Consider the following 15,993-nt stretch of genomic DNA (forward strand, 5'->3'; position numbering starts at 1 on the left):
CATGTGTTACAAGGTGTGAAGTTGAGTCAGAGTCAATGCCCGACCACTGCAGAAGATAGAGAGAAAATGAAAGTCATTCCCTATGCCTCAGCCATAGGTTCTATCATGTATGCAATGCCGTGTACCAGACCTGATGTGTGCCTTGCTATAAGTTTAGCAAGGAGGTACCAAAGTAATCCAGGAGTGGATCACTGGATAGCGGTCAAGAACATCCTGAAATACCTGAAAAGGACTAAGGATATGTTTCTCGTTTATGGAGGTGACAAAGAGCTCGTCGTAAATGGTTACGTCGATGCAAGCTTTGACACTGATCCGGATGAATCTAAATCACAAACTAGATACATATTTATATTGAATGGTGGAGCTGTCAGTTGTTGCAGTTGCAAACAGAGCATCGTGACGGGATCTACGTGTGAAGTGGAGTACATAGCTGCTTCGGAAGCAGCAAATGAAGGAGTCTGGATGAAGGAGTTCATATCCGATCTAGGTGTAATACCTAGTGCATCGGGTCCATGATGACCCACAAGTATAGGGGATCAATTGTAACTCTTTTCGATAAGTAAGAGTGTCGAACCCAACGAGGAGCAGAAGGAAATGACAGGTAGTTTTCAGTAAGGTAATGTCTGCAAGTGCTGAAATTGTAAGTAGCGGAGTAGTTTGATAGCAAGATAATTTGTAACGCGCAAGTAATGATAGTAGTAACAAATATGCAGAGAGGTGTCCCAATCCTTTTGAGGCAAAGGACAGGCCAATACGGTCTCTTATGATAAGCAAAGCGTTCTTGAGGGTACACGGGAATTTCATCTAGTCACTTTCATCATGTTGGTTTAATTCGTGTTCGCTACTTTGATAATTTGATATGTGGGTGGGCCGGTGCTTAGGTGTTGTTCTTACTTGAACAAACCTCCTACTTATGATTAAACCTCCCGCAAGCATCCGCAACTACGAGAAAAGTATTAAGAATAAATTCTAACCATATCATTAAACTTTTGGATCCAATCGGTCCCTTACGGAATAGCGCATAAACTGGGGTTTAAGATTCTGTCACTCTCGCCACCCATCATCTAATTGGTACTCCACAATGCATTCCCTTAGGCCCAAATATGGTGAAGTGTCATGTAGTCGATGTTCACATGACACCACTAAGGGAATAACAACATACGTACTATCAAAATATTGAACACATATCAAATTCACATGATTGCTTGCAACATGATTTCTCCCGTGACCTCAAGAACAAAAGTAACTACTCACAAATGATAAACATGCTCATGATCAGAGGATTATTAAATAGCATAATGGATCTGAACATATAATCTTCCACCAAATAAACCATATAATAATCAACTACAAGATGTAATCAACACTACTAGTCACCCACAAGCACCAATCTATAGTTCCGCTAATAAGATTGAACACAAGAGATGAACTAGGGTTTGAGATGAGATGATGCTCTTGAAGATGTTGATGGAGATTGCCCTCCCCAAGATGGGAGAGTTGTTGGTGATGATGATGACGATGATTTCCCCCTCCGGGAGGTAAGTTCCCCCGGCGGAATCGCTCCACCGGAGGGCAAAAGTGCTCCTGCCCAAGTTCCGCCTCGAGACGGCGGCGCTCCATCCCGAAAGTCCTCTCCTTATTTTTTCTAGGTCAAAATTACCTATATACTAGAAGATAGGAACTGGAGGTCGGCCGAGGAGGGCACAACCCACCAGGGCGCGCCTTGGCTCCCTGGCGCGCCCAGGTGGGTTGTGCCCACCTGTTGGGCCCCCTCTGGTAGTTATTTGCTCCAATAATTCTTATATATTCCATAAAAATTCCTCATGAAGTTTCAGCTTGTTTGGAGTTGTGCAGAATAGGTAGCCTGACGTAGCTTTTTCAGGTCCAGATTTCCAGCTGCCGGAATTCTCCCTCTTGGTGTGTATCTTGCAAATTATGAGAGAAAAGGCATTACAATTACTCCAAAAAGCATTATTATGTATAAAAACATTATAAATAATAGTAAGAAAACATGATGCAAAATGGACGTATCAACTCCCCCAAGCTTAGACCTCGCTTGTCCTCAAGCAAAAACCGAAATAAAAAAACATGTCCACATGCTTTGAGAGAGAGGTGTCGATAAAAACAAAATACGGACATAGAAGCATCATGTTGATTATTATAACAACAACAAATTTAAACATAAGACTTTTATCATAGAACTTTTATCATACACTTCTTATGAATAAGTAACAGTTCATCACACAATCAAAGTATAAAGCAAAAACTCTATTAGAAACCAACAAACTATGTTCTCAGTCAACTTTGCAACTACAATTCATCATCTTTTCAGGAAGGGTCACGTGTCGGAGCCTTTAGGCAAGACCACATACTCAACCATCATATAGTCTTCTATGATTGCTAACACTCACCGCGTACACATGAGCAAAACGTTTCAACTGGACACATAGAAAGATAGGGGCTTATAGTTTTGGCTCCCAACATACTCACCTCAAGGGTGATGTCAACAATAATAACTCATGCTATCTATATTCAACTGGGCATATGGGCCTACATCTTTCCTCACCACATGATGCTTGCCAAAGGAGAAAAATAAAAAAATAGAAGGAAAACTTTGACTCTTTGCATAAATGTAAATACATAAAAGTAAAAGATAGGCCCTTCGCAGAGGGAAGCAGAGGTTGCCATGCGCTTATTTGTTTGTATGCTCAATCCCTTAGCGCAAGAGAACGTCATGTTGTATTGCCCCTTAAGATGACAACCTTTATTATGCAGTCTGTCGCTTTTATTCTTTGTCATCCAAGTTCGTAAAACGCTCAATTTTCTCTTACACTAAATGATCTCACATTTTTAGAAGCAATTTTTATTGCCTTTTTGCACCGATGACAACTTACTTGAGGGATCTTGCTCAATCCCTAGGTAGGTATGGTGGACACCTGAAAATAAGATTTGGGTTTAAGGGTTTTTGGATGTACAAGTAGTATCTCTACTTAGTGCGGAGTTTTTGGCTAGCAAAGATAGGGGCAAGCACCACATGTTGAAGGATCTATGACAATATGACTTCTATGTGAATATAAACAAACATAAACCATTAAGTTGTCTTCCTTGTCCAACGTCAACAATTTTGGCATATAATATTTTGATGAGGGCTCACAATCACAAAAGATTTTAGGATAGTATATTTATATGTGAATCTTATCTTCCCTTATTAATTCTTTCATGAGTTGCATCATTGACTAATGCTATGTTTGTCAATCTTTAATAAAATTTCCTACTTATACTTTTCCTTATCTGGTGCTATCACCTACCATAGGATTAGTATATGATCTTATTGATTTATTTCCTTTCTTTTATTTATTTCATTTCTCTTTCTTTCTTATTTCTTTTCTTTATTTTGCAACATGAAAGTAAAGAAAGCAAAAAACTCAAACTAACCCTTATTATATAACTTGCACACAATTACAAGGATAGATCACCAAGCAAACTCTCAAATAAGAAAGGATTGAACTAACTTTATTTCATCCAAAGCAAAAAGATCAAACTAAGATAAGTAAAAGCAAAAAGATAGTGTAATGATACGATACCGAGGCACCTCCCCCAAGCTTGGCAGAAGCCAAGGGGAGTGCCCATACCCGATACTCAGTTCTCCTTTGGTGGTGAAGAAGATGGTGGTGGTGATGAAGAAGAGATCTTGTCCTCGGATTTCCATGGCAGTGGTCCACCATCATAAGAGGAGGAGTGAGTCTAACTGGTCCTGCAACTAGCAACCAAGCTCATATATACCTTTAAACCTCGCCTCGTATTCAAAGAATTGGTTTTGAAGATCATAGATCTAGCTTTGGAGGAAATTGATTTGCTCGTTGAGGGTGAAGACAATGTCCTTCATGGGCTTGCCATCCACCTTGAGATCACAGAGAGGTCCGTGATCATGAGGTGATTGGCATGGAGTCCACGCTCCACCATCCCCTTGCACTGGAAGACATCTTGCTCCATAGCTCCGAGCCTAGCCTCCATGGTTCCCGTCCCCTTGGGACATGGCACATCGCGAAGTTGAAGCACCCCCTCATGCATCTCAATGACCTGAGGGTGCTGCACCACCCCCCGCAGATATGGGTTGATGACGTTCTTGAAGAACTTGTCCTTGGAGGAGCTTGAAGCAGCCATGGTAGATGGGATCTAACAGAAAACAGTAAGGAAAAGAGAACAGAGGATTTCTCCGTGATACGGTGGTTAATAGGTTCGGGAAGTATATATAGATTTTTTTATCTTGGAGGACAAGCATATGGGAGAAAAAGGAGTACGGAAGGTGTCCCGGGTGGGCACAACCCACCTTGGCGCGCCAGGCAAGCCTAGCGCGCCCTGGTGTCTTGTGCCCACCAGAGCACGCTTCCTGGAAGTTCCTTTATTTCCAAAATTCTTAAATATTCCAAAACTGATAAAAAATATTTTTGTGGATTTTTTAGAGTCCGTTTACTTACCATATCACGTACCTCCTTATTTTCACGATTCTGGAGTGTTTTGGAAGGACTCTATTATGTGTTCTTCCGGTGTCAAAGTTTGGATAATATTACTTTCAACATTAATAGGCATACCTGAGATATAATGCTTTATTCGTTGCCCATTGACAACCTTCGGGTTAGTACCTTCGGAATTATTTATTTTGATGGCTCCAGACCGGTAAACCTCCTCGATAACATAGGGGCCTTCCCATTTTGAGAGGAGTTTTACTGCAAAGAATCTAAAATGAGAGTTGTACAAAAGAACATATTCTCCAACTTTAAACACGCTTTTGGATTCTTTTGTCATGCCATCTTTTAACTTTCTCTTTGAGTAATTTTGCATTTTCATAAGCTTGGGTTCTCCATTCATCTAGTGAGCTTATATCAAATAACCTCTTTTCACTAGCAAGTTTGAAATCATAATTGAGTTCTTTAACTGCCCAATATGCTTTATGTTCTAACTCAAGAGGCAAATGACAAGCTTTTCCATAAACCATTTTATATGGAGACATACCCATAGGATTTTTATATGCTGTTCTATAAGCCCAAAGTGCATCATCTAATGTCTTAGACCAATTCTTCCTGGACCTATTAACAGCCTTTTGCAAAATTAATTTTATTTCTCTGTTGCTAAGTTCAACTTGACCACTAGACTGAGGATGATAAGGTGATGCAATTCTATGGTTAACACCATACTTGGCAAGCACTTTATGGAAAGAACCATGAATAAAGTGTGAACCACCATCAGTCATCAAATATCTAGGGACTCCAAACCTTGGGAAAATAACTTCCTTAAGCATTTTAATAGAGGTGTTGTGATCAGCACTACTGGTTGGAATAGCTTCTACCCATTTAGTAACATAATCAACAACAACCAAAATATGTGTATACCCATTAGAGGAAGGAAAAGGTCCCATGTAATCAAATCCCCAAACATCAAATGGTTCAACGGCAAGTGAATAATTCATAGGCATTTCTTGACGCTTACCGATATTACCTATCCTTTGACATTCATGACAAGGGGAGCAAGTTTACTCATAACAGAAGGTGAATCTAAAGTAGAACTGGATGGCAGTTCCTTACCTCCCCTCATCTTTGAGGGAAATATCTTAGTCTTTGGATCCTTCAGATTCTACATAGTGATAATATGATAATAATCCCAAGTGACTCAACAAATATAGCTATGCTCCCCGGCAACAATGCCAAAAAAAGGTCTTGATAACCCACAAGTATAGGGGATCGCAACAGTTTTTGAGGGTAGAGTATTCAACCCAAATTTATAGATTCGACACAAGGGGAGCCAAAGAATATTTGAAGGTATTAGCAGCTGAGTTGTCAATTCAACCACACCTGGAGATTAATTATCTGCAGCAAGGAATCAGTAGCAAAGTAGTTTGATAGTTTTGATAATAGTGACAGCAGTAACAGTAACAGTGATAGCAGTAATTTTGTAGCGAGTGTAACAGTGATGATAGGAGTAGTAACTTAGCAGAAACAATATAGGATAAATTCGTAGGCATTAGATCAGTGACTTTTTGGATGATATTCATCATGTGACAGTTATAACCTAGGGCGATACGGCACTAGCTCCAGTTCATCGATATAATGTAGGCATGTATTCTGTAAATAGTCATACATGCTTTATTAAAAGAACTTGCATGACATCTTTTGTCCTACCCTCCCGTGGCAGTGGGGTCCATATTGGAAACTAAGGGATATTAAGGCCTCCTTTTAATAGAGAACCGGAACAAAGCATTAACACATAGTGAATACATGAACTCCTCAAACTACGGTCATCACCGGGAGTGGGCCCGGTTGTTGTCACTTCGGGGTTGCCGGATCATAACACGTAGTAGTGACTATAATTTGCAAGATCAGATCTAAAACATGGATATAATAACATAAACGGTTCAGATCTGAGTTCATGGCACCCGGGCCCAAAGTGACAAGCATTAAGGATAGCAAAGTCATAGCAACATCAATCTAAGAACATAGTGGATACTAGGGATCAAGCCCTAACAAAACTAACTCGATTACATGATGAATCTCATCCAAATCCTCACTGACCAGCGAGCCTACGAAGGAATTACTCACTCCCGGTGGGGAGCATCATGTAATTGGCGATGGAGAAGGGTTGGTGATGATGAAGAATGAAGATCCCCCTCTCCGGAGCCCCAAAACGGACTCCAGATGTGCCCTCCCATGGAAGAATAGGGCTTGGCGGTGGCTCCATCTCGTGGATCGCGATAATTCTTTCTCCTTGATTTTTCTCCAAAAATAGGATTTTATAGCGTTGTAATCAGGGTCTGCGGGGCCACCAGGTGGGGACAACCCACCTGGGCGCGCCAGGAGAGGGGGCGCGCCCTGGTGGGTTGTGCCCACCCAGGTGCCCCTCTCTGGCAGGTCTTGGCTCCATAAATTCTTATTATTGATATAAAAAATCCTCGCAAAGTTTCGTTCCATTCTGAGAACTTCTATTTCTACACAAAAACAACACCATGGTAGTTCTGCTGAAAAAAGCGTCAGTCCGGGGTTAGTTTCATTCAAATCATGCAAATTAAAGTCCAAAACAAGAGGAAAAGCGTGAGGAAAAGTAGATACGTTGGAGACATATCAACTCCCCCAAGCTTAAACCTTTGCTTGTCCTCAAGCAATTCAGTTGATAAACTGAAAGTGAAAAAGAAAAACTTTTACGAACTCGTTTGCTCTTGTTTGCATAAATAAGCCTAAACAGCACCCATGTTTTTAGCCAACATTATAACTAACCATGTCGACAATAACTCTTAAAGATTATAATGACTCATATCAATGACATAATCAGCTAGCGAGCAATAATAAAATATCTCAAACAACAACACGTTGTCAACACAACCATGATATAATATGACAATAGTGTTATCTTGCTAGCCCTTTCTGAGACCGCAAAACATAAATGCAAAGAACCTCCAAAGTTCAAGCATCGACTAAACATTGTAATTCATGGTAGAAAAGATCTAGTCATGATGCACCCAACATTAGCTACACACAATGCATAAATATGACAACTGTGCTCTCTCAGTTTCTGGCGCTTGTTTTAGAAGGTGATGACACAACATAAAAGTAAATGGATAGTCCCTTCACAGAGGGAAGCAATGATTTGCAGAGGTGCCAGAGCTCAATTTTTAAAACAGGGTAAATGATTATTTTGAGACATGCACCTTTCTCATTTACTTTACGACCATCAGTTATCAATATCTTCCATGCTGAGCACGCTAGTGGTGGTTCCCAAGCGATAAAAGTAAAGGTTTTGACTCCATTGGGAGTTTTTGTTTGATTATTCAAGAGATTAACTCTTTTCCATGTTTGTAGTTTGGAACTGGGCATCCCTATTACCGCCCTTTTCTCGTGGGATGGCGAGTGAATAAACGCTCGACCTGAGAATAACCCGCTTAGCATGGAAGATACCGACCACCTCCTGTCGTTCCATGAACGATCCAGGCACACAAAAAGGATAATTTTTAGAAGTTTTTAGAGGTGGCACATGCAAATTTACTTAGGACGGCAGGGTAATACTGTATATAGGTTGGTATGGTGGACTCATCTGGAATAACTTTGGCTTCAAGGTTTTTGATGTACAAGCAGAGTTCCCACTTAGTACAGGCGAAAGCTAGCAATTAGATTGAGAAGCGGCCAGCTAGAGAGCAACAACGATCATAACCATGCATTATGCATAAGTAACATTGGACACTAGCATGAGTAGGATATGAACACAATGAACATAAATATCATAGAGGCTATGTTGGTTTTGATTCAACTACATGTATGAACATGTGCCAACTCAAGCCACTCAAACATTCAGAGGAGGATACCATATCATCATACTACATCACAATCATTTTAACGCTATGTTGATATCCAAGATGAATCATTATCCACTCCTAGATACTTATGCATGGCATGAGAAACTATAATCTCTAATTGTCGTTGCAAACATGTGTAATCATAATGGGCTGAATCATGGATACTAGGTTAAACAATTTACACAAACAGAACAAGTCGAGTTCATACCAGTTTCTCTCTGCCACGACCAGTTCATCGAATGTCGTCATTATTGCCTTTCACTTGCAGGACCGAACGATATGAAAATATTAATAGTGCAAGAGTGCCGTGGACTAAGCTAGAATCTGCAAACATTTTATTCAACAGGAGAAGACAAGGTAAAATGTGCTCTTTATTAGTTCAACAATTATTCATATGAGAGCCACTCAACATTTTCATCGTGGTCTTCTCCTTGGTAAGACTCGAATAAAAATAAAAGAAATTCAGAGAAACACACTGAAATATTTTTGGAGTTTTTGGTTTTCTTGAATAGGCAAATAAAAGAGAAAAGCAAAAAAGAGAAAAAAATATTTACACGGGAAAGCTCCCAACAAGCAAAAGAAGAACAAGGAAATCTTTCTGGATTTTTTTTTAGTGCTACTACTAAGCATGCAAAGGAAGGAAATTACTACATCTAATTTTTTTGTTTTTTCTAAAGTTTTTCAAACACACAAGAAGAAAGCAAGAAAATAAATCTAAGCATGGATGATACAATGAAAAAGTGTGAACACCGACAAATAGAATGATATGTAGACATGAATGTAATGTCGGTGAGAAACACGTACTCCCCCAAGCTTAGGCTTTTGGCCTAAGTTGGTAATCGGTCAGTAGCCTGGAGGGTAGTAGGGATCCTGAGGAGCAGGCATCCACTCATCACACTGCCGAGGCTCCTCTTGTGCCGCCTCCGCAGCAGCCTGAGCATTCCGGTAGGCGATGATGTCCGCAGGCATAATCCTATATCCGCACCTGGCAGTAGAATCAAACAAAGCAGGTGCATGCAAGGGAATAATATCACGAGTTTTAACGCTAAAGACCAGGTTATAAGGAATGGGAATGCCAGGAGAGTTATTATCAGTGAAATGGTGGTGATCCATGGCTGCTCGGTCTAGGTAAACCTTGGTCAGCGGGTAGTCATGAGGGCATATCCCAACATTAAAGTGGGCGGCCAAACGAGTAGCAAAAATCCCACCATGTATTTCCCCCTGGGATTTATTAAGATGTAGGCGACGAGCCACAATAGCTCCCAAGCTATAAGTGTTGTCACCCTCCAGTGCCCGACGTAAAACAGCAAAGTCTGGTGCACTGAGCGCACCTACTTTCTTTCTAGCAAACAGACACTTAGCAACAAATAAAGCAAAATAATGTACGATAGGAAAGTGTATGCGAGCAGCCGTGGTGGCTGACACCCCTCTCTGATCTCCCACTATCAAAGTGCGATAAAAGGCCTCAAACCCAGCCGGCCTAGGCTCAGATAAACTCCCATCAGAAGGGATCATGCATATGTCACAAAATTCAGTAAGTGGTATCTGATGGTTTTCAGCATATAAATGAAAGCTCACTTCAGGAGGATTATTCCTAGGCAGGAAAGTAAAACTTTGAAAAAAGATGTTTATGAGGATTTGGTGCTGGTCACACTCATCTGCGATGAAGTCGGTGAGGCCGGCATTGGCAACATATTGTGTAAACTCCTAAAGAATTCCAGCCTCTTCCAGGCATGGGGTGTGCGGCCATTAGCATGACCGTACCTCCGCCAACCTCCAAGGGTGGAGATCACTGTCAGAAGACTCCCCAATAACACCCTTGGAGTTCTTCTTAGAACCAAACTTCCTGAAGATATTCATGTCCGCGTACAATTTTCTCAAAAAAAAAATTGGGGTGACAAAAATTTATCAACAAAACTTTATAAAATTGATAGCAACTACTCATAGGGATACATAGAGGCCATAGCAAGCATTCAAACTACTTAGAACATTAAGAATTCAACATGCAAGCCCATCTACAGTAGCACCAAGAGAAGCTAATTATTCAAAATATAAACCACTAAAACAAAAACTAATTGGACAAACGGTGGAGTCACATACCAAGCAACAATCCCCCGAAACAGTTTCGGAAACAGAGCTTCGACCAAAGAGATCGAAATCTGTGGGTTTGAGAGCAAGAACACGGGAGAGAGAGCAATGGAGATTTTTTTCTGGATGTAAGTGATGATGTGGGATGAAGGGATAAGTGAGGGGGCCCACGTGGGGACCACAACCCACCAGGGCGCGCCTGGGGGTCCTAGCGCGCCCAGGTGGGTTGTGCCCACCTGGTGCACTTCCCTCTGATATTATTTGCACCAGAAATTCATAAATATTCAGAAAAATCGTATTAAGTTTTCAGGGCATTCTGGGAACTTTTATTTTTGGGTCATTTTTTATTGCACGGAAAATTCAGAAAACAGAAAAAACATGGCATTTTATTTTATTTAACTAATAAAAATAGAAAACAAAAGATAGAGACAGAAGGTAGTGCTTACTAAATTCATCAACTTCATACCGCTCAAAAATGATTCATTAATAAGGTTGATCAGGTCTTATTAACAACCACTTTCGATTAGCATGAAACCAAAGAACTTTCGTAAATCACTAAGTTACCTCAATGGGGATATGAATGTCCCCAAAAATAAGCATTTCATATTTATTTTTGACAGTAGGTAGAGGTATTTGAAAACTTCCAATAGTGATTGTCGGAGATTTTTCAATAACATTAATACCATTCACTTGGAATTGTTTCTTCGGAAAGTGCACCATATGCTCATAACCATTAATATGAAAAGTGACCTTGCTTTTATTGCAATCAATAACAACCCCTGCAGTATTCAAGAAGGGTCTACCAAGGATAATCAACATGTTTTCGTCCTCGGGCATCTCAAGTATAACAAAGTCAGTCAAAATAGTAACATTAGCAACAACAACAGGCACATCCTCACAGATACCGATATGTATGGCAGTTGATTTGTCAGCCATTTGCAAAGATATTTCAGTAGGTGTGAGTTTATTCAAGTCAAGTCTTTTATATAAAGAGAAAGGCATAACACTAACACCAGCTCCTAAATCACACAAAGCTGTTTTCACATAATTCTTTTTGATTGAGCAAGGTACAGTTGGTATTCCCGGATCTCCAAGGTTTTTAGGTAATCCATCTTTGAAAGTGTAATTAGCAAGCATGGTGGAGATTTCAGCTTCCGGTATTTTTCTCTTATTAGTGATGATGTCTTTCATATACTGTCATAAGGAGGCATTTTCAAGATATTAGTCAAGCGAGTACGGAAAAAGACTTGCCTCAGCATTTTAGCAAAGCGTTCAAATTCTTCATCATCTTTCTTTTTAGTTGACTTGGGTGGAAAAGGCATAGGTTTTTGAACCCACGGTTCTCTTTCTTTATCGTGTTTCCTAGGCACAAAGTCTCTTTTATCATATCTTTTATTCTTAGGTTGCGGGTTATCAAGATCGACAGGTGGTTCTATCTCAACATCATTATCTGGTTCTTTATCATAATTATGTTGAGAGTCTTCATGAACCTCATCATTATCTTTTTCATTATCACTAGGTGAGTGTTCATTACCAGATTGAGTTTCAGCATTAGAGACAGAAGTTTCATTATCATTATCAGGAGGTTTTTCTATTTCAGGTTCACTAGAAGTGTGCAAAGTCCTATCATTTTTCTTTTTCTTTTTCTTTCTAGAAGGACTAGGTGCACTAGTGTTATTTCTTTGTGAGTCTTGTTCAATTCTTTTTGGGTGTCTCTCAGGATAAAGTGGTTCCTGAGTCATTTTACCTCCTCTAGTTGCAACTCTAACAGCAAAGTCATGCATATTATTATTCATTTCATCAAGCAATTCTCTTTGTGATTTAGCAACTTGTTCTAACTGGGTTTGAACCATAGAAGCATGTTTTCCAACACCTCTAACATCATTTGAGATTCTAAATAACAAGTCACTCAAAGCAATCATATCGGAATTATATTTCAACTGTTTCATAACATTTGCATTGAAGTGATCTTGTTTTCTAATATAGTTTTCAAACTCATAAAGGCATTGACTAGGATGCATATTGTGAGGGTTGTCATTGTCATTGAACTTCATTAAAGAATTTACCTCTACCACCTTAGGTAGTGGTGGTGTATTAAGCCCATGTATTTCTTCAGTAGGAGGTAAATTTTTAACATCCTCGGCTTTAATACCTTTTTCGTTCATAGATTTCTTTGCCTCTTGCATATCTTCAGGACTGATATATAATATACCCCTCTTCTTAGGAGTGGGTTTAGCCGGTGGTTCAAGAAGAGTCCAATCATCATAATTTTTCAATGTGTTTATTAAATAATTCTTTAGCTTGTCCAATAGTTTGTTCCCTGAAAACACAAGCGGCACAACTATCTAGGAAGTCCCTAGAAGCATCGGTTAGTCCATTATAGAAGATATCAAGTATTTCATTTTTCTTAAGAGGATGATCAGGCAAAGCATTAAGTAATTGGCAAAGCCTCCCCCAAGCTTGTGGGAGACTCTCTTCTTTAGTTTGCAAAAAGTTAAATATTTCATGTAAAGCAGCTTGTTTCTTATGAGCAGGGAAATATTTTTTAGAGAAGTAATAAATCATATCCCGGGGACTACGCACACAACCAGGAGTAAGAGTATTGTACCAAGCTTTAGCATCACCCTTTAATGAGAAAGGAAATAATTTGAGAATAAAGTATAGCAAGTTTTCTCATCATGAGTAAAAAGGGCGGCTATCCTTTCAACTTAGTAAGATGCGCCACAACAGTTTTAGTTTCATAACCATGGAAAGGATCAGATTCAACCAAAGTAATTAACTCTGGGTTGACAGAGAATTCATAATCCTTGTCATCAATAAAGATAGGTGAAGTAGCAAACTTAGGATCACATTTCATTTTAGCATTCATAGATTTTTCTTTATACTTGCATAGTAATTTCTCTAGATCATCTCTATCCTTACAAGCAAGAATATCTCTGGTTGTCTCCTCATTCATAACATAACCTTCCGGTACCTTAGGCAATTCATATCTAGGAAGGCTAGTTTTAGCTAGCAGGTGTTTCAGGAGTTTCAGTTTCAAGCTCATCATCAGATTCAGCAACATCATGTTGTATTACTCTAGAAATTTGTGCATCAAGAAATTCACCAAGTGGCACATCATCATTATCAAGCAAGGTACTAGCATCATCATAAGAATTATTCATAGTAGAAGTAGCATCATCAATAACTTGCGACATAGTAGAATTCATAGCATGTGGTGGTGCTGCAAGTTTACTCATAACACAAGGTGAATCTAAAGCACAACTGGATGGCAGTTCCTTACCTCCCCTCGTCTTTGAGGGAAATATCTTAGTCTTTGGTCCCTTCAGATTCTTCATAGTGATAATATGATAATAATCCCAAGTGACTCAACAAATATAGCTATGCTCCCCGGCAACGACGCCATAAAAAGGTCTTGATAACCCACAAGTATAGGGGATCACAACAATTTTTGAGGGTAGAGTATTCAACCCAAATTTATAGATTCGACACAAGGGGAGCCAAAGAATATTTGAAGGTATTAGCAGCTGAGTTGTCAATTCAACCACACCTGGAGATTAATTATCTGCAGCAAGTAATTAGTAGCAAAGTAGTTTGATAGTTTTGATAATAGTGACAGCAGTAACAGTAATAGTAACAGTGATAGCAGTAATTTTGTAGCGAGTGTAACAGTGATGATAGGAGTTGTAACTTAGCAAAAACAATATAGGATAAATTCGTAGGCATTGGATCGGTGACTTGTTGGATGATATTCATCATGTGACAGTTATAACCTAGGGCGATACGGCACTAGCTCCAGTTCATCGATATAATGTAGGCATGTATTCCGTAAATAGTCATACATGCTTTATCAAAAGAACTTGCATGACATCTTTTGTCCTACCCTCCCGTGGAAGCGGGGTCCTTATTGGAAACTAAGGGATATCAAGGCCTCCTTTTAATAGAGAACCGGAACAAAGCATTAACACATAGTGAATAAATGAACTCCTCAAACTACGGTCATCACCGGGAGTGGGCCCGGTTGTTGTCACTCCGGGGTTGCCGGATCATAACACGTAGTAGGTGACTATAACTGGCAAGATCAGATCTAAAACATGGATATAATGATGATAACATAAATGGTTCAGATCTGAGTTCATGGCACCCGGGCCCAAAGTGACAAGCATTAAGCATAGCAAAGTCATAGCAACATCAATCTAAGAACATAGTGGATACTAGGGATCAAGCCCTAACAAAACTAACTCAATTACATGATGAATCTCATCCAACTCCTCACCGACCACCGAGCTTGCGAAGGAATTACTCACTCCCGGTGGGGAGCATCATGGAATTGGCGAGGGAGAAGGGTTGGTGATTACGAAGAACGAAGATCCCCCTCTCCGGAGCCCCAAACGGACTCCAGATCTGCCCTCCCGAGGAAGAACAGGGCTTGGCGGCGGCTCCGTCTCATGGATCGTGATAATTCTTTCTCCTTGATTTTTTCTCCAAAAATAGGATTTTATAGCGTTGGAATCAGGGTCTGCGGGGCCACCAGGTGGGGACAACCCACCTGGGCGCGCCAGGAGAGGGGGGCGCGCCCTGGTGGGTTGATGAGGGTAACTGGAACTACGTCGATATTTCCCTGGAGAGGGAGGGATGATGTAGCACATCGACGGTAGGTATTTCCCTCAGTTATGAAACCAAGGTATCGAACCAGTAGGGGAACCAAGCAACACAACGTAAACAGCACCTGCACACAAACAACAACACCTCGCCGACGTGTTAAAGGGGTTGTCAATCCCTTCCCGGGTACGGCGCCTCAAGATAGGCAAACGGACGTGAGGTAAATTGTAGTAGATTGATAGATCGAACGCCAAATAATATAAATAAAGATAAAACACAGCAAGGTATTTTTGTATTTTTTGGTTTAATAGATCTGAACAAAAATGCAAAGGAAAAGTAGATCGCAAGGCAAATATAAGAGAAAGAAGACCCGGGGGCCATAGGTATCACTAGTGAATTCTCTCGAGAAAAATAACAAACGGTGGGTAAATAAATTACTTCTGGGCAATTGATAGAACTTCAAATAATTATGACGATACATACGTGTCGGTTCCCTTTCTGTTACTGGGATCAAGCACCATAAGATCGAACCCACTACCGGGCACCTCTTCCCATTGCAAGATATATAGATCAAGTTGGCCAAACAAAGCCCAAATATCGGAGAAGAAATATGAGGCTATAAGAGATCATGCATATAAGAGATCAAAGAAACTCAAATAACTTTCATGGATATAAAAAGATATAATTGATCATAAACTCGAAGTTCATCAGATCCCAACAAACACACCGCAAAAGAGTTACATCATATGGATCTCCAAGAGACCATTGTATTGAGAATTCAGCGAGAGAGAGAAAGCCATCTAGCTACTAACTATGGACCCGAAGGTCTACAAAGAACTACTCACGCATCATCAGAGAGGCACCAATGGAAGTGGTGAACCCCTCCGTGATGGTGTCTAGATTTGATCTGGTGGTTCTGGACTCTGCGGCGGCTGGATGAATATTTCGTCGATGCTTTTAGGGTT

This window comes from Triticum aestivum, chromosome 5D, assembly GCF_018294505.1.
Source record: "Triticum aestivum cultivar Chinese Spring chromosome 5D, IWGSC CS RefSeq v2.1, whole genome shotgun sequence".
Classification (NCBI taxonomy): Eukaryota; Viridiplantae; Streptophyta; class Magnoliopsida; order Poales; family Poaceae; genus Triticum; species Triticum aestivum.